Source organism: Planococcus citri, chromosome 3 (assembly GCF_950023065.1).
Source record: "Planococcus citri chromosome 3, ihPlaCitr1.1, whole genome shotgun sequence".
In the NCBI taxonomy this organism is placed as follows: Eukaryota; Metazoa; Arthropoda; class Insecta; order Hemiptera; family Pseudococcidae; genus Planococcus; species Planococcus citri.
This window is the reverse complement of record NC_088679.1, coordinates 39,938,745-39,963,494: the sequence shown is the minus strand read 5'-3', so window position 1 is coordinate 39,963,494 and position 24,750 is coordinate 39,938,745. Positions and strand designations below refer to the sequence as shown.

Genomic DNA, 24,750 nt, shown 5'->3' with positions numbered 1-24,750 from the left:
TATTGTAATGTTTTTGGTCACCTTTTCATTCAAAATTCGTTCTATTCATATTATCAAATAAAGTCTAACGTTAAAAGAGTTTTTCAAGTCTAATGTTTTACACGATTTGAGGTAGTACCTCTACCTACATACCTACCTACCTATAATACATATGTAATTATGTACTGTATTAGAGAATGAAAACAAACGATACGAACATTAACGGGATTATGAATGATTTCAGTTCCATACAAGCAGAACAAGTAACAAGATTAATCTTTTATATTAAAGGCTTTGATATAGCATAGTTTTACTCTTGTATAGCGCGCCAAATTGCGCAGGTATGGATTAACCAAATATTACCTATCTACGCAGGTAGCAAGAAAACAAAGCATAATATGCTTCAAATTATTATTATTTATTCTAACACGAATGCTGGGCACAAAATTTCGTACAGGACTAAAATGTGATTAGGTACTGAACTCGAAAAGAAATACCATTTTTAATGCATTAGGTACGTACCCAGTACCCACCCATCTGCCTGTGTGTCTTCTATTTTGCTATACATTTTTCCTAATAGGTAACAGTAACAAGAGAGTTCGCATAGGTAGGTACCTACCTATGAATGGACTTATTTCGAACCGCAAATATTTTCAGTCTAGTTATAGAAAAATCTTGAATTTAATTTTTCATTTCTTTCACGAATTTCAACCCCAAAATCACAACGTGCTAACCAAAATTTATTCATTTTTTAGCTTGAAATTTAATTCAGTGATTTTTTGTCCAATAATTGATAAGAATGAGATTTTATGTTGTAACTAATCTATCTACCTATCTATCTATCTATGTATCTATACAGGATGAATCCGTAGTCGTCTGGTTAAACTCAACTGTAGATAGTACTCGAGGAGACGAACAAAAAACCTTATTATGATAAGTTGCCTATCTTGTGAAATGAAGGGGCTACGTGCTCCGCAAAATCGGAAATTTACCCATTTTGAAAAATTTATCAAAAATAAGAAAATGTTTGAATCATTCAAATGATGCCACTAACCCATAGTATGTACTCGAGTGGACGAACAAAAAATGTTATTATGACCAATTGCCTATCTTCAAATTTGAAGGGGCACCAGATTCAAAATTTCCAAATTTTGAGTGCCCCAAATTTGAGTTTTGAAATTGTGCTTGCCCCTTCAATTTTGAAGATAGGCAATTAGTTATAATACCATTTTTTGTTCGTCCACTCGAGTACTATGAGTACTATGGGTTAGGGGCATCATTTGAATGATTCAAACATTTTCTTATTTTAGAAGAATTTTTCAAAACAGGTAAATTTTAGTTCAAAAATGAGGTAATTTCTTCAATTTGCAGACATTAAGAAAATGTTTGTGCCATTTAAATAATGCTCCTAGCCCATAGTACTTGAGTGGATGAACAAAAAAAATGTTATCATGGCCAATTGCCTATCTTCAAAATTGAAGGGGCAAGTACAATTTCAAAACTCAAATTTGGGGCACTCGAAATTTGGAAATTTTGAATCTGGTTTCCCCCTTCATAGGCAATTGGTCATAATAACATTTTTTGTTCGTCCACTCGAGTAAGCGTTTTAAGTTTTAACTGAACGCGTTGTTACGTTGCTTCGTTGTGGGTTGTGGGCGGAGCTACTACACCAACTGGTTTCTTTTCAGGGTTGTATATGTAAGGAACAAGTATGGCTAGAACGCCAGGGTTGCCAGATGCAGGGATTTTCCTCCGGAGAGGAATTTTTCGCTTCGCGGAAATCATTTGGAGTTTTTTTTAGGGATTTTGAATTTTTGAATTTTAAGGAGAAATATTTTCATTTGTTTGCGGGGGTAAAAGGCGAGCAGCCCGAGTGAAGCGAGAGTGCGAGCCCGGGGTTTGGGCTGCTCAGTTATGCAAAACAAGATTTCACTTTACCTTTTCCTTAGAATTCGTATGTACATGTTCGAATTTCCGGTCATTGTCGTTTTCACTTAAGCCTCTGAACCCAGCCAGTTGAATCATGCCTATTAAATAGGTACCAAATTTGAGAGAATTTTGTTAAAACTACAGACTATTCCAGCTGAGATGTTCTCAAAGACTTGGGGGAAAAAATAAGAAATATTTTGCATGCCTAAAATCCATGAAAATGGACGTCTGGAAACGGGAATCAAATTTTATTCGTGGTGCTGCCCTGCTGCCCCATTCCCGAATTATAATAGTGTGATGTAGAGTGTACTGTGCAAGCTTAAGTAGACACACATGTATTTTCGAGTATTCTCACCTACTGAAACTCTTACCATCCACAAATTTTGTAGCAACCTTGTGATCAATAGGTATTAATAAAATCGTAAAAAAATTTAATGTTGCAAACAAGAGCTACCTACACCATATTATGACGATGACGTATCGTAATATAACCCTTGGCCCGGTGTTATCTTACCAGGTCACGAATCTTTGCCTGAGAATTTTTAATGCAGCAGAAAAGCTAGGATCTCGAGGAAAAAGGCCACCGCTGCAGTCCTTTTACAGAAGCTCCGGAATTCGGTGTGATATTTCGAGACATGCCGACAATTTTATTCATTTTGTCAAAATAATGGTTTCCACTTTATGATACTCTAGCAAAGTAACAAAAATTCTCTACGTTACCTTCTGGCGGTTTCGTACTTTGGGGTTTAATTAATGTAGAGAGCTAATCGACCGTGTACAGGAGTATTTTCATAGCTTTCGTTCAACATTTTCAAACAAACAGGATCGAAATACTAGCCGAAGTGTCGTGCTGAGTATTACAGCATCTCCTACACACCTCTCAGACGAGCTGTAAAACACAGTGGAATTCTTTCTAAGCTACGATTTTTTTTTTTTGTTACCATACATTTAGGTATATACTCGTATGAATTAAATTTTCTGTTATTTTGGCTTGTAAATCTAACCACGACTGAGTTGACGTAGTAAGTATATTCAAAATAAGGGAAAAATATATCTACGAAAAAAAAAACAAAAAAAAAACTACACCAACAACGTATTTTATATCATTAGCGCACGAAAAAAAAAGAAGGTGAACGAAACGGTTCTCGTGCTTGAGTAAAAATGCTCGTATATATTACATTTGAATTAAGAGGGTGTACAACCCCCATTAGTTTTTTAAATTCTCGAATTTCTCGAAAACAAATATTTCATTTTTATGTGGCGTGATTCGTACTAGAGTTCGTCATTTTTATTTAAAGTGGTGTTTTTCGCGATTATTTGTTAATTACGTTGAAATCTTCAATTTAGAAATTACGGCTGGGAATCACGACTGTGTATTTATTTAATTAAAAAATACTCGGATTGAGGTGCACTTAATTAATGAAAAACGGTAATTCGTTAAATTCAACGTCGCGTTACGCTTTTTGCGAAAGAGTTTAGATGACTTCTTAAGACGAAAATTACACCATTTCCAGCTTATTATGTTTTAATTAAAGTGTAGGGTAATTAGTGTTAGCACGTCAACAATGTTAAGCAGGTATCTGCATCTGCAATATTTACGCTCGAATACGACTACAATAGTACCTACTACTTACGTAGGTAATTCTACATTAGACCATTTTTGAAACTGTTTGCTCGTTCGTCGCGCGAGTACAACTTTTATTAATTTCAACGATAAACCTAATAATTGACCGAGTTTTTATTTTCCTATTAAGTAGGTAGGTATATTACGTTCATTTCTCGTACTTTCACAAGTACGTATACTGAAGTTCAGCAGTAATAGATGTATAAGAATTATTAAAAATCCATCTCAAAGTTGTAAAAATCAGTGGCGTAGTCGGTATAGTTTGAGTACTTATATCTGGAAGGAAAGCAACACTGAATACATTTTACACAAAAAAGCTTCAGATCCCTCCTCCCTCCACCTGTTCTCCCACACCCAAACACAGTCAAATTGTACCTCTCCTGTGCAACCCATTTTGGGGTTTTGGATCAAATGATTTTCAAAAAATGAATTCTGCGCCCTTAAAACCCCAAACATTGACACCCATAATACGATACATTTTTTGAGAATTTTCAATGATGAACCTCCTTTTTGGGGCCCATTTCGGGGTTTGGGGCTTAGTGATCTTCAGAAACGAATTCTGCGCCCTTGAAATAATCCCATATTTTGATACCGATTTTGTATTTTTTTGAAAATTCTCAGTTTCGAACGTCCTCTATGGGGCCAATTTTGAAATTTTGTGGTGGAATGGTCAACAAAAATGAAATCAGCGCCTTCAAGAACTCCTACAAATACATTTTCAGCATTTTATGAGCAAAACTCTGAGTTATTCTCAACGTAGATCATCGTAGATCAACGTAGCTTGGAGAGCAGCATTTTTCTCTTGTTGCTTCCGAACTGTTTCTACGGGGGTAGGGATGGGAAAATTGGCTCCTTCCACCTTCAAACACCGCCAACATGTTCTTATGTAAGCAATATGGAAATCGAGATACACCGGTATTGTTTCATTCATTCACCTTCAATTTTCGCCAAAGGCAGATTTATAAATCAATTTGCCTTCTTTTTCTCAATAAATTAGGGTACCTACTGCTAATTTTTGTAAAAAAACACTTTACTTTTTTCAAAAATTCGAGTAGAAGCATTGCTTCCAACTCTTCCAAGGACGCTTCACGCCTATAAGAATAAGGGAACAGGGGCGGGATAAATGGCCATTTGGAAATTTTGAAATGATCAGACAGTAGTAGGTATTATTTGTTGATTTTAAAGACGACGACGTTTACATTAGGTTATCTTTTAGTCGAATTCATTCCAATCTTTGACCGAGTTTTTCCCCATAACTTTTCCGAATACTTAATCCTTTTTGCGACTTGCATTACCGCGGTCGATCCAGTCTTCTATAAGCCGAAACGTACTATACACTTATTGCTTCACAATGAATGGTATAGGTTTGGAAAGGATAATTGAGGATGACTTTGTTGGTTGAAGTCTAAATTGAATAAAGTATACTTTTCAAGATTTTAAAAAACTTTGACAGGTTTATCTCCTAAAGGATATTTCTTCGGTTATTGGTAACTCAATATTTTCAGGGTAGAAATATTATAGATTTTGAGATTTTCGATGAGATACGTTTCTATGTAAGTAAGTAAATATGAGGTAACCAAATTGAAACTTATGGTTTTGAATTTTGAAAGGATAAAAAATACGCGGGTATTTGAAAAAAGGGATTTGGTCAAAAAAATCAAATCTCGATAGTAAAGTACCTACTTATAAGCAGGTAAATTTGGTTTTCTTTTCTGACAAGGAAGGATGTCTAATTAAAAGAAAAACGTTTAGGCCATAAACAGCAACAAATCAAAATAGCGTGCATGAATATGTCATCAGAAGCAAGATTTGGGCAGGTTTTATGGCAAGTAAGGTATTTAAATATGCAAATTGGGATAATTTTCCATGCAAAATTTGAAATTACAATTTACACGAAATTGAGGTAAAAAGAGGTGAAATTGAATCTCTGTGATATACACTCAACCTTCCAAATTCATGCAGATTGGTGAAATTCTTGATTCAAAAAAAATAAATAAATAAATAAAATTGAAAAAAAACACGATTGAATTTGAAGAAGAATATGTATCAGCTAGGTATAAACTTATTGATGTTAACACTATTTCTTTCATTTTCCCACAAGCATTTTTCGAGTTGATCCAAAACAAAATAATTTCGGGCATCCCTTAATTAAATTAAAAAATTCCCATTCATCTTAATTTAACATAATGCAACATAAAAGCTCGTGGAATTTTACAAACCTGATGTCATTTTATTATCAAAATGCAATAAAGGTGGGAAAATTTAAATAATTCAAAAATTGTCTGTCTTATTTCGAACCTTCCAACATTACGCCTACTTGCGACGTATTACATCTTTCTCGTTGTACCGTTACGATCATTAAATTTTTGTTTTAGAGAGATTAGAAAACGCCCGCACTCTTGGGACATGAGCACAAGGTATACCATGTTGTAGTATATGTACTGTACATACTTACTACATAGGTAGGTAGGTATAATTTTGAGCATTTTGGTCGTTCGTGTTCGTAAACTTGTTCAGGTAAATTTCACAGATTAAAATGTCAAATACATAAATATGCGCGGAATCCGGTGAAACGGAAAACAATAATTTTTGGTAAACGTTTCACGCACGGAAATCTGAACGAGTAAATAAAACGTGAAAAATTATTACGTCATTACCATATACCCACCTTTTCCGAACATATAAACTTGTTTCCTACATATTTGAATCCGCATCTACTTATTATTATTATTGTTTTATTGCATTTGCATTATACATATGTACAATACAATTTCAGTCATAAGTTCCAAAATACTTCGTTTCAAAAGCATAATACCAGGGAGGTCTTTTTTTTTTTGCGAAACTTTTCAATAAAAAAACAATTCTATGATCGCCTCTCGCGGTTCTCAAATGATTCTTAAAACGTTGGTACAGACCTACCTATTGTTTTAATATTTTCTCCGCAATTTTATTCTTAATTAGGATTGATTTTATTGCTCTAGTGTACGTCTACGTAGGTACTTCAAGACACCAAGCTCTTTTGTTCAAACACTATACCTTCGTTAATGGCTCTGAAAGCAAATGTCAAGAAAATAACACGAACGGAAAGTAGGTTCGAATGAATTCTTTTTAAAAGTTTTGCATTTCCGTTGAAATTCCAACGCCTAGTTGAAGCTTTATTTTTTAGCATACTTTTCCCAAGTGTTTTATGTAAGTTTATACGTTGAAGGGGAGAAAAGCTAGTCTTATTTTAGCTCGTGCTGTTTAATGTGTAACTTATACATTCAAACAGAATACCTAAGTCGATGCTCTTCGAATGTAAAGATGATCTCATAACACCTAAACTTTTGTTCGTGATATGGAAAAAACAGTTTTGCGTTCGGAATAGCGGCACGAAAATATTGTGAAAAATGTTCTTTGACGGATTGGTACTTTTTAAAAATTATTCCTACTTTATTTTTTAGTGAATTCTGACGACTTAATCTTGTTTATTTTGTAAAGCAATACGACAAATGAAGGCAAATTTTAAACTGTTACTCCTCGATTTGAACGAAACCAACTTACATGGAAAATTTTAGGAAATAAAGCGACCACTTTTGGAAAATTTTTAGATGTTTTTAAAAAGTTATCCTAGTGGCGATTTTTATTCAACATTTTTATTCATTTATTTTTCATTTAATGCAAAGTCGTTTGGCAATTTTCGACCCCCCCCCCCTCCTGAATCAAATGGAAACGGTTTCAAACCGTTTTGAGTAGTACTGGAGTATTTTGCCCAATGAAGTTGGACCCTAAATTCAACATTCTTAGTTTATTGGAGGCGATTTTAAGTCGTTCTGGAAACTCTAACTTTATTTCGGACATTTCAGATTTTCAAAAAGTGCTATAAAACTGTCCAAATCAACGTTAGGTACCTATACATATTACATATACATTCAGCATATCTTGGTCCATTTGAACAGTTCTAGTGACATTTTTTAGAAATTTGGGGTTTTAAAATATGGCTGGCTCAGCATGTTTAAATTACGGTTTAAAGTGAGTTTCGGCATTCCAATTTCATTTGGTGAAATTCTGTGAAAATTTAAACCTTCAAAAATCTGCCGGAAGCTCCGTCAGAACTTCTCAAAATGGTTCGATGTAGTTTTCAATCGATTTGAAGGATTGAAAATAGGACGTAAACAAAATTTCAACTTTCTTGAACATTTTGATAAAATTTTGAATTTTTTCACATGTATCTTCGACCCAAAGATTTTCAAAATTAGACCAAAAATTGATAAATGTACTTTAGCTCCTAAAATTTTAGTTGCAGAAGTTTTAGAACGAGCTTTCTAAATAGGTATCTAGTTTGATTTTGTTGAAATCGGAGGCTGCCAACTCCCAATTTAAGATTATTTCGTTAGGTAGGTAATCCATTTCAAAATGAAAGATCTATGATTGATTGAAATTTTCAATATACTCGTATTATAGCAGCTTTATGCAATTTTAAAATTTGATAAAACACAATATGTAGAATGTGACTGAAACAACTTTGGGCGGTTTACAACTACGGTTATTTTCATATTTTACCTATGATTCAATTTGAAGGCGCTAAGGAATTTTAAAAATTTTAATCAATCGTACTTAGGTATCTTATTCCTTCTGAAAGAAGGCTCTTTTTTGTAATATTCTTCTCGCAGATCTATATAAAAAGGTGCAGTCGTATTTAAATACGAGTATGTCTGAACCTACATACCTATATATTTATTTACCTATTTTCTTTTGGTAGGTAAATGTTGTGCAAATGTATGACATTTTTATGGAACATAAAAAGTGCGCCAAAAAAATCGCGATGAAAAAAAAAGTCGAACCGTAAAATTATTACGATGAACCTCGTTCAAGTTTATTGGCACGCGGTATACTTTGGCGTTGATTTTAAATAATGCATGTTATCTATCGATATTGAAAGAGGGGAAAAAGTAAACACGAAAACCGAGGCCACGAAAAATCTCACAAACGTTCGAAAGTTTAATCCGTAAGTCATTTCTTACATTTCAGGTACCTACGAAGTTTTTGCTTCTTATGTTATGAAATCCTTAGCCAGGCATAAATCCGTATTCTTATAAAATACGAGGATAAAGCTTATCAATTTAATTCGCTTTATTTGTGCCCTTGTATAGGAATCTTGGTCCATTCAGAGTCGCATTAAACACTTAAGAAATTGCGTCAAGTAGGCGCTACCGTTTTGCCGTTTTGCTTCATCGTCGTAGTTAATTCGAGCGAATTAAATGGAAGCATTTCAAATTGTGACACTTGAAAAGTTTATGACAATAAAATGATTTCGTATAATGACACGATCGCAAACTACACCATTCACATTGTACCTATATCAAATGTACCTATATGTAATTGTTAATTAATGCACGTTTCGTGAGCACACGTCTTCAAACCGTAACATTAATTCAGGAAACCTCAAAAAAGTTCATTCACAGTTTCACACTAATGAAGAAAATTAGTTAGGTAAGTATACTTTACGAGTGGGTATGAGAATTTTCAAATTATCTACATGAGATAAGTACATACGTTTTATTTTTTTCAAACGAATACTTATTTTTCGTGGTGTTTTTTCTCCATCCTCCCCGAAACTGAAAATTTTTTCTCTCATTTTGTAAATTATAAATTAGAAGACTCTTTCCTGCTTCTTTGTACAAATTAAACTGATGGATTAAAGTGCACAGTCATAAATTTATTATATACGAGAGTGATGAGCCTTGTCTCGGTAAATACAGAATAAGATTTGCGGCTTGAAGAATTATAATAATGCCGTGAGTTGAAAAGTGTGACATTTTCTTTGTGAGAAAAACATTTCATTTTGATTAAAAAATAAACTTCACGTTTTACGTTACCTATTTAAAAGACTGTAGAACCGTTTTATTTACCTAAACCAAGTGTAATTCTTGTGACAGTTTAGTCTGATATTGAAATTATTTTTTGTTATACCCATTTTGATTACTTTTTTTTTGTCAACTTGAGGAAAAACTTCACCTAGGTACCCATTTATAATAGGAATTCTTGAGTTTCTTGATTAATTGATACCTACTTTTAAAGACATCCAGAGTTAAAGTACATGCATAAGTAGGTACAATGATATTTTGGTTTAAAAAATTCAAAAATTTTCTCATGCCTACTGAGAAGTTTCGTTCATTAGAGCTCTTTTCTCTTCTTTTTGAAAAGAAACCCTGAAGAAATCCATATTACTCTAGTCTCATTGACATTTATGGCCCTGAAAATTGATTTGCCTCATTTAAGAAACGACCTGCTTTGGGTAAAAAATGTTGATGAATTATGCGGAGACAAATTGAGACCCAGGAACGAGAAACTTCTGAAAATTTCTGCAATTTTCTTGTCACCACAGTTAAGTATTAAAATTATTGAAAAAATTAAATATGAAATTTTTCAATAGAAGTAGATATATTTATGACTCCTGCAGTTTGCACTCTAAACGTTAAACAAATATTGTACAGTTGGTTCTTTTTCTGGGCAAAAACGTCTGCTTCTCCTCGAAACCACTGAGCATCGATGAAATTCCAATAATATTGCTCCGATAAAGCGAAATTAAATTACGAGCCTATGCTCGCTCTTATCGGTTGGATTGTAGAGAAAAACAGATGAAATTTCACATACACATAGAAAAAGTAACCGCCGAATGAGCACAGTTCAAATATTTCCAGCAAAGTATAACTTCTCAATTCTTTTGGGGATTGTTTTAAAATTTTACGAACTTTTTTTTCCTTCATTGCAAAAGCAAATATTCCTCAAGTTTCTTTCCATTCTTTGCATAATTAAATTTTATTACTGCTAAAGGAGCTTTTCTATATTACCAGCAATTTTAGTTAAAACAATGGTATTTTCCGAACCCATACGTTACAAGTACATACATAGGTTACAAGTAATTGAAATATTAGGTACATATCCTGTATCCTGTAGAAAAAGCTAAAACCCATGTAGACAATAACGACATGTTTATGAAATTCCACCTAAGAAGTAAAATCAAAACAATTAAATGTTTTTCATCTACCAAAGCAACATTAAAAGTAAAACGAAATGTTTTCCTTGTTTTCAACTTTACGTCCGTCGATACCTTTTTCAAAAACAAACCGAAAAATTTCGGGAATTCAATTATGTGATGAAATAAAATTACCAACTCTATTAAAAGGCTAAAAGGCATACGAATGAATCAACGAAGGAATGCTAATCTTCGAAAACAAAATAAACATGCTACTGAAGGTTCGGTTTACAAGCGAATTCTTTACGGTAATAAGGTTTATACTCATCCGCCAAACTGTAAAAATTTAATAAACTGTGGAATTTATGAAGTAAAAATTAATTCCCAATACGATAAAAATCCACGAAGTAGGCTTTTTCCCCCAGTCTCATCTTATTGTTAAATGGACTTTGATAAATTTATCCCAAAGGTTCGATACGTTTTTTTACCTATTACCTGCAGGAGAAATGCAACTATAAGCTAGGTCGGTTAATAGCTATGTAATTAATCTAAGATCTCGTTTTATTATATGGTATAGAGGAATATAAAGAAGTGTTTTTGTTTCGGGATAAATTTTTTAACTTGGGGCCAATCTAGCAGCCGATTAGATAACGTGGTGAACTTAACCTTTTAGACCAATTACGACGGTATACGGATGAACATCGAAAATGTCCGCATCGTTTTCCTATAGGTACCCTATACTATACCTAACCTACCTATATGTACCTTCTATACAACGTGCACGTGAATGTAGTACATACACACTACACAGCTACACCAGCCAAAAGTTACGACTAACGAGTTTTCGAAATCGAAACCCCTTTTTAACCTTTATTTTATTTACACGTTTTGTAGGTATACTGTTTAATTCTCGTTAGCTGTTAATCGATTTGTACAACTCTTTTCGTCCGAAAATATAATCACTCCGAATTAGCAGGTTTATTTGGTACTCTATATACCCTTGGGTTATACTTAGTATCCATGTTTAGCTAATCTTTTCACGATGTTTTTGAAGTTCAAAAAAACATGATTTTATTGGCCTTCAATTGCCTTAGATTCGAGTGTCATAAAAACGATGAAAAAAATTCAACAATATTACCAACTTTCCAATTCAGTTTCGGAAGTTCTGTGATTGACTGAAAATAATACCATTATAAAATGTACCAACAACTGAGATATACTTAACATAAGGTGGATTGCAAAAAAAAAAAGTTGGTGGATTTTGGTCGAATTCAGCAGTGACCTCTATTTTGAGTTGAAAGTTACTTGAAAAAAATTAAGCTCCTGAGGTACCCGGGGCGGGGGGAGATGAGAAGAAATGTACCCTCAAAGAAGGGGAAATTTTCGAAACAATCGCAGTATTTTCGCTCCGGGTCATTCCGTGTAAAGTGAGAATATCGTGTCCAGATGGGAAATCTCCAAAACTGTAATGGGGACAATAATTTTTTGGGGGCCTATGGTTAGGGGACATTGTCCCCTACATTTTAATACCAATCGGGCAGGTGGGGGGTGGGTCATTTTCCCCTACCAATCAAAAATATAGCTGAAATGTCCATCGTCGTGTGTGTCCCAGGGCATGTTTCTTTCTGTTGCCATGTTATGGGTTTTTGGACCACTGATTTGAAGTTTAACTTGAATGAATGAAATATTCTATGTGATATAAGTTGAATATTCGCTTAATGAATCATAAATTTTTTTTGAGGTTCCTCAGTCTGAGTAAAACCAATTAAGAAAACGGTCCCATGGTTTTTATTTTTATTTGTCCATCGTTGTGCTTGATTTTGTTTTGGCTGTCAAGTATACTTATATGAATTTTTTGAAATTCTAAAATGGCAATCCTGATGACATTTCATCATACCTACATGATCCAGGTATTTTTTTAATATCATTGTGAGAGGGACTCACGCCACAGCAATAAATTTCTCTAAAACCAGAAATTTCAACTCTGAATGTCCTTGGCCATGTGTTATTTTTTCCCCTTCTTCCCTAATTTGAGAATTTTGATAACTTACACCAGAAGTGTATTCAAGTACACTAAGTTTAATAAGCTACCAACTTTTGCAACAAAAAGTTAATCCCCTCCTTTTTCTACTGAAAAAGGGAAATTTTGTCCATAGGCATGCCCAAAATTTTTTGTCCATCGTCATGTTTCTACTTTTTAAATAAGCAATTAGGCACAAAAAAAGACCGAATTGACATAATGACGGACATTTTTGACATTGACAGTCATCCAATATTCTCATGATGTTGATTGCTTGTTTTATCTGTTATCACAGGCTCTCGTCGTGTCAAACATGTCCATTGTCGTGTCAAGCATGTCCATCGTCCGTTGTCATGTAAAAAAAGCCCCCTCGCCCCTAATAGTGGAGCTCCTGCTCCGGAAACATGCTCAATGGTCTCCACCAAACCAACATTAACAATTTTTGCCAAAAAAATTTCCAAAAAATGATTTGAAAATTTGAAAAAGTGTCAAACATGTCCATCGTCGTGTAGAAAAAAGTGTCCCCTCGCCCCTAATAGTGAGGCTCCTGCTCCGGAAACATGCTCAGTGGTCTCCACCTACCCAACATTAACAATTTTGGCCAAAAAAATTTCCAAAAAATAATTTTAAAATTTGAAAAATTTTAGATCGAATTTTCTCACTTTACGCGGAATGACCCTGTCGTTACCCAGCCTGTTTTGAGAAAAACGTCCCCGTCTCAAATGAGAGTATTTGAGATTCAGCGTCGATCTATGCTATTGCCGTCAAAATTCAAGACCACTTTTAGGTTTCTACCAAACGGTTGAAAATTTGCAAATCGCTCATTTTTGGATAAATTCAATGTTTTAAAATGTTTTCTTCGTAAATATTTCGCCCTAATCTGGCGAAAATTTTGAAAGATATCATTCCTGAAACTTGGGATATATTTTGAAACGCAATAGTACCAATTTTTTGGTCATTACTGCCAATTTCAAAAAATCGGAAAAATTTTGATAGTTTTTGTCTGTTTTTTCCGATTTTTTGAAATTGGCAGTAGTGACCAAAAAATGTAAAAATGTGATCAGATTCAAAAATTCCCTGCATTTAATTGAGGAATTTACGATACGTGGATTTAAAAAAATGAAAAAATATTCCGGAGATTTTCACAAAAATCTGAAAAAGTTGTAAAATAAGGAAAATGAAGAATTTCAAATGAGGAACTTGAATACTATGGAGGAAAACTTCAATGTTATTTCGCGACCATTGATAAACTAAAAAGGCTTTCGGTGTTGACGATTGACGATAACATTTTTAAACGATGATGTGAAAAAAAAAGTCTTTAGAATTTACAACGCTATTGGAACCAAGTAAAAAGGTTATTAAGAGCTGGGTCACTCTATACACAAATTTCCAATTTTCCACCTGAATTAGCATCTCAATCCAATCATTTAAACTAATGTACCTGGATTCGTAATTACAAACTTAGCACTAAAATTCATTAAATCGTAAAAATAAATTGTTTGGAAAGTAGGTAGCCTATGCATGTACATGCCTACATATGTATAGATGCGTTGTAAATTACGCTCATATTGTATTCCCAATAACCTACCTAATAGGTAGGTATAGGTAGACTTTTTTCCAAAACCATTTGTAGTACCTATTTGTATTAAGGCTTTCAATTTAGAATAGCTTGCGATTAAATCATTTCACAAATTAATTCCATTACATTTTAATAAATTATTCGATGAGTATAGAAAAATAGAATTATGAACAAAGTTAAATTAGAAAAACTTATTCCTCAAATATTCAAATTGAATGAACTTGTGTTAAAACCAAAGATGTTCGTAAAAGTTTGCAAAAACGAATTTATAATTAAATAGCAGGTTAATCTAGCGTAAGAAGCGTCTTCCTTTTTTCTTTACATCCTATTTCATTAGATTCTTGTTTTTAATTGTCCCGAGGATTTTCTTCTTCCTCTCTTAAGCTTTCGCACTTTATATATTATTTTATAATTTTAACCAACAAATAAAATAAATTAAAAATGACGTCCAAAATAACCATTCTGTTAAGAATTTTTAAAACGTTGAAACAAACGACGAGAATTTTCAAAAAAAAAAAACAAAAAACAAAAAAAAACTTTCGACAAATTATTTTTCAACTTAAGCTCCCATAAGAGAAAGCTGTTTCACATAATGTACGAGTATACCTCCTACAGTATTAAAGCAACTAGGGGGAAAAATTCAATGTGCCTAAAGAATCATTTATAATGATTAAAGAATGTTCAGTTTGCGGTTCATTCGCAGACAAAGTTGGTAATATAATTTTCTGCTTCTTTGGTTAGTCAAGTTACATTTTTTAGTCTTGAGAGAAATGAATTTGAAAAACTGATCGACCTTGGAGATTTCTACTTAATTTATCGCGTACCTACTTGAGTAAGAAAAAAAAATATTAACATAACTAGCTAGGTATAGGTACCCTCGTAACTTCGAATCGAAAAAAAAACTCTCGGTATGAAAAATATTCTTCGTGACTGTGTTAGCATTTTCAATAAATCAAAATTTCGCGGCAATTATTACAAAAACGACAACATAATTTTTATATATGTTTAGCGAATGATAAAGGGATTTCATTAGCGTAAAATTTCTGCCAAAATGAGTTCTCGCATCAGAACAATATTTTTAAAAGTGAGAAATGAGTTTGCGGAAAAAAATTATTCTCGAAATACCCACCTAACTTGAAAAAAAAAACGTTCAACAGGAAAAACTAACAGTAGAATTTACCTCAAAAATGAAATATGTGTTCTAATATACGCGATAACTCGCTAAATGCGAAAGAATTTTCCAAACAATGGAATTACGCGAGAAAAAAACAACAAAGCCGGTCAAAATAAAAACACTGACTGATACGTAATAATGAAATTTAATACAAAATATTTCTTTAGGCACCTTTCGTTGACTGAAGATCACGCACTAATTCTCGTTCACGATTATCTTTAAATACAATTTGAGGTACTTCAACTAGAATAAACTAATTCGAATTAGGCTGTATGTTGAATAAATGGATAAAATGATTAAATTTCCGAATTCTCGCTACCTATTCGATAAAGTAGGCTATCTACGTGTATCGTGATTTTGTTCGGTAAGCATTTGAAACGAGCAATGTACGTAGGTACCTATTATATAGGTACGAAGCACAGTGCACGGCCTACATACTTCATTACAAAATTTTAATAGTATTTATTTTTTGGCAGCTTTTGCAACTTGAAAATTTTACATTCTATAACGTGTGTACGACACCAGAAAATTAATTTCACGATAAAATATGTTACCATATTATTTACAAACAATTTTTCACTACAGACTAAACTTTGGTTAGGAAAATTGCCGCGATAAATTGAGCATGTATTAATCATGTGGTTTTCGGCGACTAGAATGTAATTAAAACTTTAAACCGTCTTGTTGGTTTTTATACTATGCTGTTTCCCTATACTTAGGCCTACACATCACACATAGGCCGTAGTAAGCCTCAATTTTTACATTCGATGTGGGGGAAAAATGAAAATAGTGGGTATCGTTTCTATTTTTCGTACTTACAGAAAATCCAATATTTCAAAATATCGTTCATTTTTAAATTTAAAAGTAAGTTTAAGGATGAGAATGTATGTAGTAAATTTTCTCTAGAGAATTATGTGTTTTCATCGCACATTTACTTACCTATAGTTTGGTGTAAACCCTTTGGCATTTATTGAAAAATAGGTATAATTAAGTAACGATTTTTACATTTCTACATCAATAATCCGCTACCTATATTAATTTTCCTGCAGCTCGCTAATCGCTTGGTGGACAAGCTGGCAATTCTCTCCTTAATACAGAAAAATATGTTATTCAACTAGTGAGATTAACGATTATCAACAATTGAAAATAGTTATATTATCGATTATTCCACCCCTTGTTTTTATACTTACAGTTCAACCCACAGGGAAAACATTAGATCTGATCTGGTCAGAGCAGACCCACCTGATCAACACTCTGATCCGATTCAATGACAATTTTTTGAAAACTTTCTATTTCAGTGTGAAAATTCTTTGGCTTCCCAAATTATGTTTCTTTGTTTCTTTGTATGGAGGCCCTCCGGCCTCCAATTGGGGAAAAATTGTGCAAATTATTTGGAAAGTTTTCATTTTTGAGCAGAATTTTTTTCCCTTGTCAGGTCGACTATGTAGATTCTCCTATTGTCTCAGTATTTGAGGAACTTCATCCCCTCGTCGTTGATTGTCTGGTCCAGTTTGCCCGTGTCAAAGTCACAGTATTAATCTACACTCTTGAAAAGGTATCTGTCACATAGATTGTCATCAGCCAAACGCCATCTGTATAGGTTGGATTTTGAGCATGTTGTTCCACTTCTCAGACTATTCAGCGTTTTCCAAAGGTTGTATTCCAGTTGACTGTCTTGAGGCAATGATTCGCTCATAGTATTGCTACTTGACGCTGTATTCCAAATTTGACTGCGCTCAACTTTGGCAGGAGCACTTTAAAGCATATTAGCATACCCATGTTTCCAAACGGCACTAAGGAAGTTGCGACCCAAAATGGCTGATTTTTTGATGACATGCCCAAGGGTCTTGGCTACAACACATCAAAAAATCAGCCAATTTGGGCCATTTCTACATTTCCAAACTGTACTAAGTAACTACCATGAATTTTTTATAAATATTTGTTTTGGACTAAATGCCCTTTGGAAACATACTGTTCTCAGGAAACTGTGTCTGGATTTTAGTCTGCTCTCTGGTAATTTGTTGTAGCCATACATGGGGTGTATAGGGTTGTGTGTTGCTTTAGATTTTTCTACTCTGGCAGCCACCTCCCTACATATTTCCAGTGGTGCAATCCCTGTGAGACAATGCAGCGCTGTGAGTGGAGTTGATCTGAGGCATTAGGGTGGTTCAAAAAACAATAGAAAAAATTTTTATGTTTTAATCTTTTGAGCTTACCCCCTAGAAGTGTTCCATTTGGTCTGAAAACACTTGACAAAAAATTTCAGGTCAAAAAAATAATATTTAGAGGTCGCGCATGAGAGTTAAATGTTGAAAAGGTATGAGCGCATCCAGCGAAAACTTCCCACGGTTGCGCATCAGGGAACGCAGTGTTGCATCCCCTCGTTGGATCAAAGCAGATTTTAACACGTTATCCCCTCTACAATGCATGATAAGTAAGTCTAGTCCTTGGTGGGCTTTTTAAGATGTTAGTAATGATGAGTCAACGACAATTTTTCAATTCCAAAGATCACTGAAGGTGAAAATACATACAAAAAATTTGAAAATAAAGAAAAAAGTACAAAGTATGAATTTGAGGTTGTATTAGGTAAGTATTCTATTCAACTTGGAAACCAAAGGGAAAAAATTTATGGGATAAATTTATGTTGAAATATGAATATTTTATAAGATTCAGCACTTCAAGTTGATGTTTTATCAACTATTATCAATTTAAGAGCTATTACTTTAGTAAAAATGGAATTTTTTGATTTCTTAGTTCCATAATTTTGGGTTCAAATGAATTCTACAGCCGAAAAATCATAATCAATACTTTGGAATAGTTGTTTTAAAAACCTCCAAAAATTGGTATCATTTAATAAGTTGTAGTGGAGATGCCACTCTCAGTACAGTTGAGTAGAATCAACCCCATTGAGCTTCATTGCGTTTCCCGCGGTGCTGTCATGGGAAGTATTGTGCTTGCACACGCTCGTAGCTATCAACATAAATCGCTCGCGCACGACCTCTAAATATTATTATTTTTCAACAAAATTTTTATGGTGACATTTTTTCATCAAAAGAAACAAAATTAGGGGGTAAGACCTTATGATTTCAAAAAAAATGTTACATGAACCACCCTACTGAGGCATCCTATATAACCATTAGATATACTTCATTTAGGGGTACATCTACTTTTTTTTAGCATGTGTTGATCGTCCCCATACTGGGCATGCATATTCTGCGACTGAATAATACATTGTTAGGTGTTAGCGTTAATGTACACAGGACCTGTGGTTTAGCTCCTCATCTGCTGCCTACCACCTTTCAGATCAGGGTTGTTCTTGCCACCACTTTTATTTTGGTCTTTACAGTGCTGTGATCAGTGCAGGGTCACTACTAGATACTTGGGGTGGTTGGTGTGACTTAGTGCAGTTTTCCCCATTGTACGTTGAGCTCCCACTTGACAATGGATTCACCAGTGAAAAAGCGGGGCAGAAATTTCTAAAAAAGCCGGAGGAAAAATGGCAGTAAACTGCCGGTGAAAAAACGCATGCTGGAAGCGGCTGTTTAAGTTTATAAAAGTAGCCGCTTCTAGCAGCCGTTTTTTCACCGATGGTGTACCTACTGCCATTTTCCCGCGCCTTTCAAATGGCAGTTTTTGTGAAAAAAGGTGAGTTTCGGGGGAAAAGCGGCGAATCCATTGACAAGTGGGCTGTCTCTTGACCCCACGGTCTTCTAAATAATGCTTTATCCAAGAAAGTTCCCCTGAAAATAAGTCCTCCGAACAATATTGGTATAGCCCTGCCCCTAAATACATAGAACTGAAAGTTTGAACAAATCAAAATCAAAAATTGGACCTGAAATTTTTTTTTCTCACCAAAAATTTTTCAAAACAGAAGGACGTATGTAATTAGGTAGGTAGGTAGGTAGGTAGGTAGGTAGGTACATGTATAGATAATTCTCTTTTCAAGAAAGAACTTACGCCTCAGTCCCCTCAACAATGTTTTCAGACTGTCATCTTGAAAATGGTCGACGCTGCAGTTGAATGAAGACACCTACTACGTATGAACTATCTCCAAAAAAAAAAAAACATGCAAACATTTTTTTTCCTAGTAGAAATAGGTAAATAAAAGCCATACTTTACTCCATATGTGTGTTATGGGTGGGGAAGGAAAGGAAGGACTATAATTATGGTAGTAGGTACATTACCTAATTCATTTTACCCAAGTATTGACCAATAGGCTGTTGAAACTATAGAATATTTTCAATTTAAAAAATTGTGCCCAATACTTCGATTTTTTACATTTTGTGTAATTGGGAATAAGCTCAATCACGGCACCTCCTATTTTGGGGCTGAAAATTTCATAACGTGATTTTCTCACCTGAAGAAACAACTTTACTTAAGATAAGGTACATTCCACTCGGCAAACATTCGTACGTGAACTCATGGTAGGTAGGGTGAAAGGGATCATTCTGTGGCGGAACATCCTGTACCTACTTTAGGTTTAGGATGAGGATGGTAATTGGTAAGCAACGCAACCGCATCGTTTGATACCAATATATTCGATTTCGATAACCGCACAATGAGCAGCAAGTAAACCCCGAAAGAATTCGCGATCTTGGCTAAATTAAATTTTGAAATAATAACCGAAACCTGAGAAAATGAGAAATTTTTTCAATATAAAATTTAATTTATTATGCTGCATACAGGTTATTTCGCTGAAATATTGTTGAGCCGGGTCGGGTCGGGCTGGATAGGACCGAGCAAATATTGAATTATAAACCTTTGCCAAAGTTCGATACAGATGAATGAAAATACAACGACAATAAAATGTTTTGTAAGCTGGTGTTGGTTGCGTATAAAATTGGTATGTGTTGCTAAAATGAAAATTCATTTAGACTGAAACGTTCGCTACAGCTTTTTTTTCTCTCACTAGTACAATTTCGCCGGGAAACGAAGAAAATTACATCGTAACGCGCAACTGTATGTAACATTTGAAATTAATAACCGAACATAGCTTTCCTCTCACAACAGAAATGTTAACGACTTCTCCAAATAACCGAGAAGGGAAACATATTTTGGCGCGATTAAGATTATTTCATTGTTAAAATATGTACCGAATACTTGTTTCTAGACCGTCTTTTCTCTCAGCAATCGTTTTTAATTCCCCATGCAGGCCATGCATATGAACTGAACTTGAAACAACTCAAAAATTTCACGCGTATGAATATAAGTGGGTACTTGAGAGTATACTATGGGTACTATACCTACTCGAAAAGGATTTCTTATAATACTACGTATTGTAATTCCCTGAACGTACCTACCTACCTACCTACCTATATAAATACACACAAAACTTATCGAAGGAATCGCCATTACCGCGCCATTTAAATGAGAATATATATCTCAATGTGGGCAATAGGTCGTCGTGAAATTTGTCCAAATCAATACTGGAATAAAATTCAAATTTATACCAAATTCTTCGTCAGCTAGGTACTTTAAAGGTTCGACCCGAAGCACTGGTAAATTTATGAGAGTATAACTTAAACGAAATACTAATGAAAGAACTCGGTGAAAAATGAAACACAAACTGTATAAGAGAAAATTGAAAAAAAGAACAGAGAAAAATGCGTAGACTTATAGACGTGTCACCGCACAACCGAAGCTTTTTTTTACATCGTTGCACAATCCAACTTCCAGCAGAAGCACATCTCTACCTAGCATATCCGTTTGCTTCTCGCCAAGTTCATGCTATTTACCAAGGCTTAATTCTCATTCAGCATGCATATTATCCTTTAAGTTTTGTTTAACTCGTTTTCAGCTACCTTTCATCGTTACTTCATGTTACATTTTCAATTCTTTTTGACAATAAAAATCTTCTTTTCGAGGTTCATAAATCTTATCCAAAAACATGTGTGGGTATGTACATTAAATATCTCGTCCTCTGTACAATTTTTAATATTTGCGAAACTTACTCGCAGTGTTCCCAATGTAAACTTTTTACACTCAGCTTACTGCTTACTGATTTAGACTTTAGTATAATGAAATATAACGACGAAAAATACACAATTTTTATTCCCATCACGTAATCGGCACATTTGTAAAAATGCAAATAACTATCGAAACTTGTAATGAGTAATTTTCAACTTTAAAAACCGTATTTAATAAGAAAACTTTTTGTTTCGAAAACTTCGCCTATTTTTTTGCCATTTTTCTCCCTATTCGGCCGCGAAAATACCACCGCGTAAAGTTTACGAATGAATTTATGACTAATATTAATAGCCCCATGCACAGTTTCACTCAAACGATGGTACAAAAAATGGTAAACCTATTTTTTTCATGTATTTTACTCATAAGTATACGTGTATTTCGTACGTCTAACGATTCGCACGCCACTATAATTCATTTTTCTGTCCAATTTCCAGCAAACAGACATAATGAAATCCGACAATCCAAATTCTGGGTTCATTTATTTGGCGCCAAATACAAAGAAGAATTGATTAAACGTAAGTAATATTGAGATACTTTTTCTTAGGCGGATTTGTAATCGCAATGCCGCATACAGTGTCGCTGTTTTCATCAATCAGCCACATCTCTTTGATACTAGTAAACAGTGTTTTAAGGTTGGGGGAAAAAAAAACAAAACTTGAAATAGCCTACATCGAATTTGAACTTATAGATTATATGTAGCTCATCATCGTCCTCGTCGCGCGGTTCAAATAAACAATAAACGTTTAGATTGACGTACGATTGTAAAACAAATACGAGCTTTAAATGAACGATTATGTTGGAATTTTAGACTGCGTAGAATTTAAGTTATTATAAGGTCATCCATTATCTGCATTTATATTTTTTTGACGCTAGTTTATTCAAAGCCAAACTTTCTTGCAAGTTTTTCTTACCAAAAGCAGATTATTTATAGTCAGTGAAAGCTCAATAGTTAAGTTTCATCGATTTGGCTCACATTGTGCGAAATTTTTTTTGGCCAGGTCTCCCTCATCGTTACAAAAAAAAATTACTAAAAAGCGATGAAAATTTTTTCGATACTTTTTTTGTTGGCAACGAGATGAAAATATCAATTAAGTGACTCGAAAAATTTTACTATTCCGTTGCAAATACATTTTCTACGCGAACATAATAATAACCACTTATCCAGTCGGGGAATTTTTTCCTCTATACTTTTTTTAAAAGCCCATCTGCTATATAACCTTTTATAAAAACGTTATAAGATTTTGAAAATTTTAAAATTCAACGTTATTAAAACGAGCTCTGCTCAAAACAATATCTCGCATCCTTAATTCTTAATAAGTGTTAAAATAGCTTTGAGGGAAGGAAAAAAAAGGAAGCCTTGAATTCGTACAAGCTGAAAAAAAAAATTTTCCAGCAAAGTTTTTCAAACCATATCAACTAAATTTCACTTTCTTTGAAATAAAAAATGGAAATGCTAAACCGAAGCGACCGATCGAATAGTGTTATACTTTTACAAACGATTTCCATGTATGTGTATTTGGCGCGTGTTTCAATGTAGAAAAAGCCACTATGTACGGATCGTTAATTTTAATTCATTATCTCAAAGTTGAAATTTTCACACGGCTTGGAAAACATTGAAAATAAAACGTAACGTTTAAAATGTTTTTTCGTCACAAAAAGAAAATATGTACCGAACATAAAGAAACAAAAGAAAACGCATAGACATTTTGTGAAACGGCGCGAAGTCGTAAAATAACGCGACACTGATACGTACGAAAATCTCGCAGACACGGAAAATGTTTTATGATTTTTGTTTCACAAAATACAACGAACGTACGTAAACGTATACAGTACGTTCTACTTTCGTATATTTTCCTCTCTAAATTACCAAACAACCGAGAGAAATATTTTTCAAACTTTTCGGTTACATTTTGCAGGCTGAAAATAAAATAACTCGACTTTGGCTTTATCTGAAACTCGAAGAAAACACTACCTACCTACTTCTCATTTAGTAATGTAACACCTCCTTCGCGTTTTTCTTCAACGTACTTGCGACGTACCTCTACCTACAACCTATATGAAATAAAAAAGATTCATATTTTGGAACCGAATCAAGGCTCGAGAAGTCGAGATGATATTCAATGACACACTTTTTAAAAATCAGCCGATAAAAGTGTCTTTTGAATTTCAGGCGAAGATTTTTTTCCCTTCTTCGATAAATATTAATTTGATTTGATAACGAGGTGTTTCCGGACTCCTCTGAATCTTCGTGTCTAAAAAAAGCTACAATTTATTCTCAGATGATAAAAATGGACATACGTTTTCCCTGGAACGAAGAAGTAAGCTTTCGAATAATGGATGCGTTTTACCTTTTTTTTTTGAAATTTGATGAAGTCTTACAGAGAGTTTTCGCAAAATCATGTCTAAAAATCCTGGAAAGAAGTTGAGCTCTGCGATCGAAAACATCAAATCTTTGGCTTAAAATTCAACGTTATAAGAGTTCAAGAAAATATTTTGAAAAAAATTGATTAAAATAAAAATTTCTCCTTAGGTAGGTACCTATTTAAAAAATTGTTCAGCGATTTTTATTGCACCTATTACATATTACAATATGAAACAACTATCGGTGAATTCGTTTCAAGGGGGTCATATAAACGTAAAAAAATTGGTTTTATTAGAAAAAAAAGAATTCATTTTTTGGGAAAAATAAATTTTTGAATTTTCAATTAATTCTCCCCTCACCTTTCACCTTTCCATCTGACTCCAAGCATGAAAAATTCGAAATCGAATATAGCATCAGCAATTTTTCGATTATACAACTGAATTTTTTGCGAACCCCTCCCCCCTCTACTATCTTCTTCATGACTTCTCATTTTTCAATAAAGTGATGAACACGCCGCCGAGTACCAAGTGAAGAAAAGAGGTTATCTCTTTAAATATGGTACCTATACTCACCAACCTACCAACCTACCGATAAAAAATCAAATTAAAGAACTCTCTTTCTTCAATCTCTACCGATAATCTTAAATTGTATCAACAATGAAAAAATTCCAGCTCCAGCAGAACGATAGAGACTAACCATATAAACGTCGTATTAGAAAATAAAAGCTCTCCGCTTTTAAATTCAGCGTTTCATTCGTTGAACAGCTTCGAAATTTTTTCAGCATTTTAAATGCGTACATACATCTTTACTTTAACTTTTACGAGTTTTACTTCATGAGTTGAAAGTTACATTATCATTAAAGAAATGCGACGAACAAAGAAAAAGCTTGTACATAATAGCTCCTTGGCACAGCTGTAAAAGCCAGTCTACATCAAGCAATATGGAAAACGGTGATATTCCGAGAAAAATATTAACAAAATGGAAAATTTTTACACATACACGGATAAAAAAATATATATTTTAACGATGCTTCCCCCGTGTATTAAAAGCGATACCTATTATATGTATCTAGGTATTATTTTATGCCATTCTGTAGTTTCTCAGCCCAGCTAATAATAAGCCCATGTTTCATTGACTGCGTATATGAAACGAGCTTTA

General features: G+C 33.9%; 1 protein-coding gene across 6 annotated transcripts in view; it reads left to right on the top strand.

Moving 5' to 3' along the window:
• LOC135842100 (potassium voltage-gated channel protein Shaw-like) overlaps positions 1-24,750 on the top strand; it is a 137,208-nt gene that overhangs the window by 23,891 nt on the left and 88,567 nt on the right. For 5 of the 6 annotated variants that reach the window (XM_065359447.1, XM_065359449.1, XM_065359444.1 and 2 more), the window contains exon 2: positions 21,665-21,745. The exons of the other annotated variant lie outside the window; for it this stretch is intronic. The gene's annotated coding sequence lies outside the window, so the exon portion shown is untranslated. The remainder of the gene's footprint in view (positions 1-21,664; positions 21,746-24,750) is intronic. 6 annotated transcript variants of the gene reach the window in all.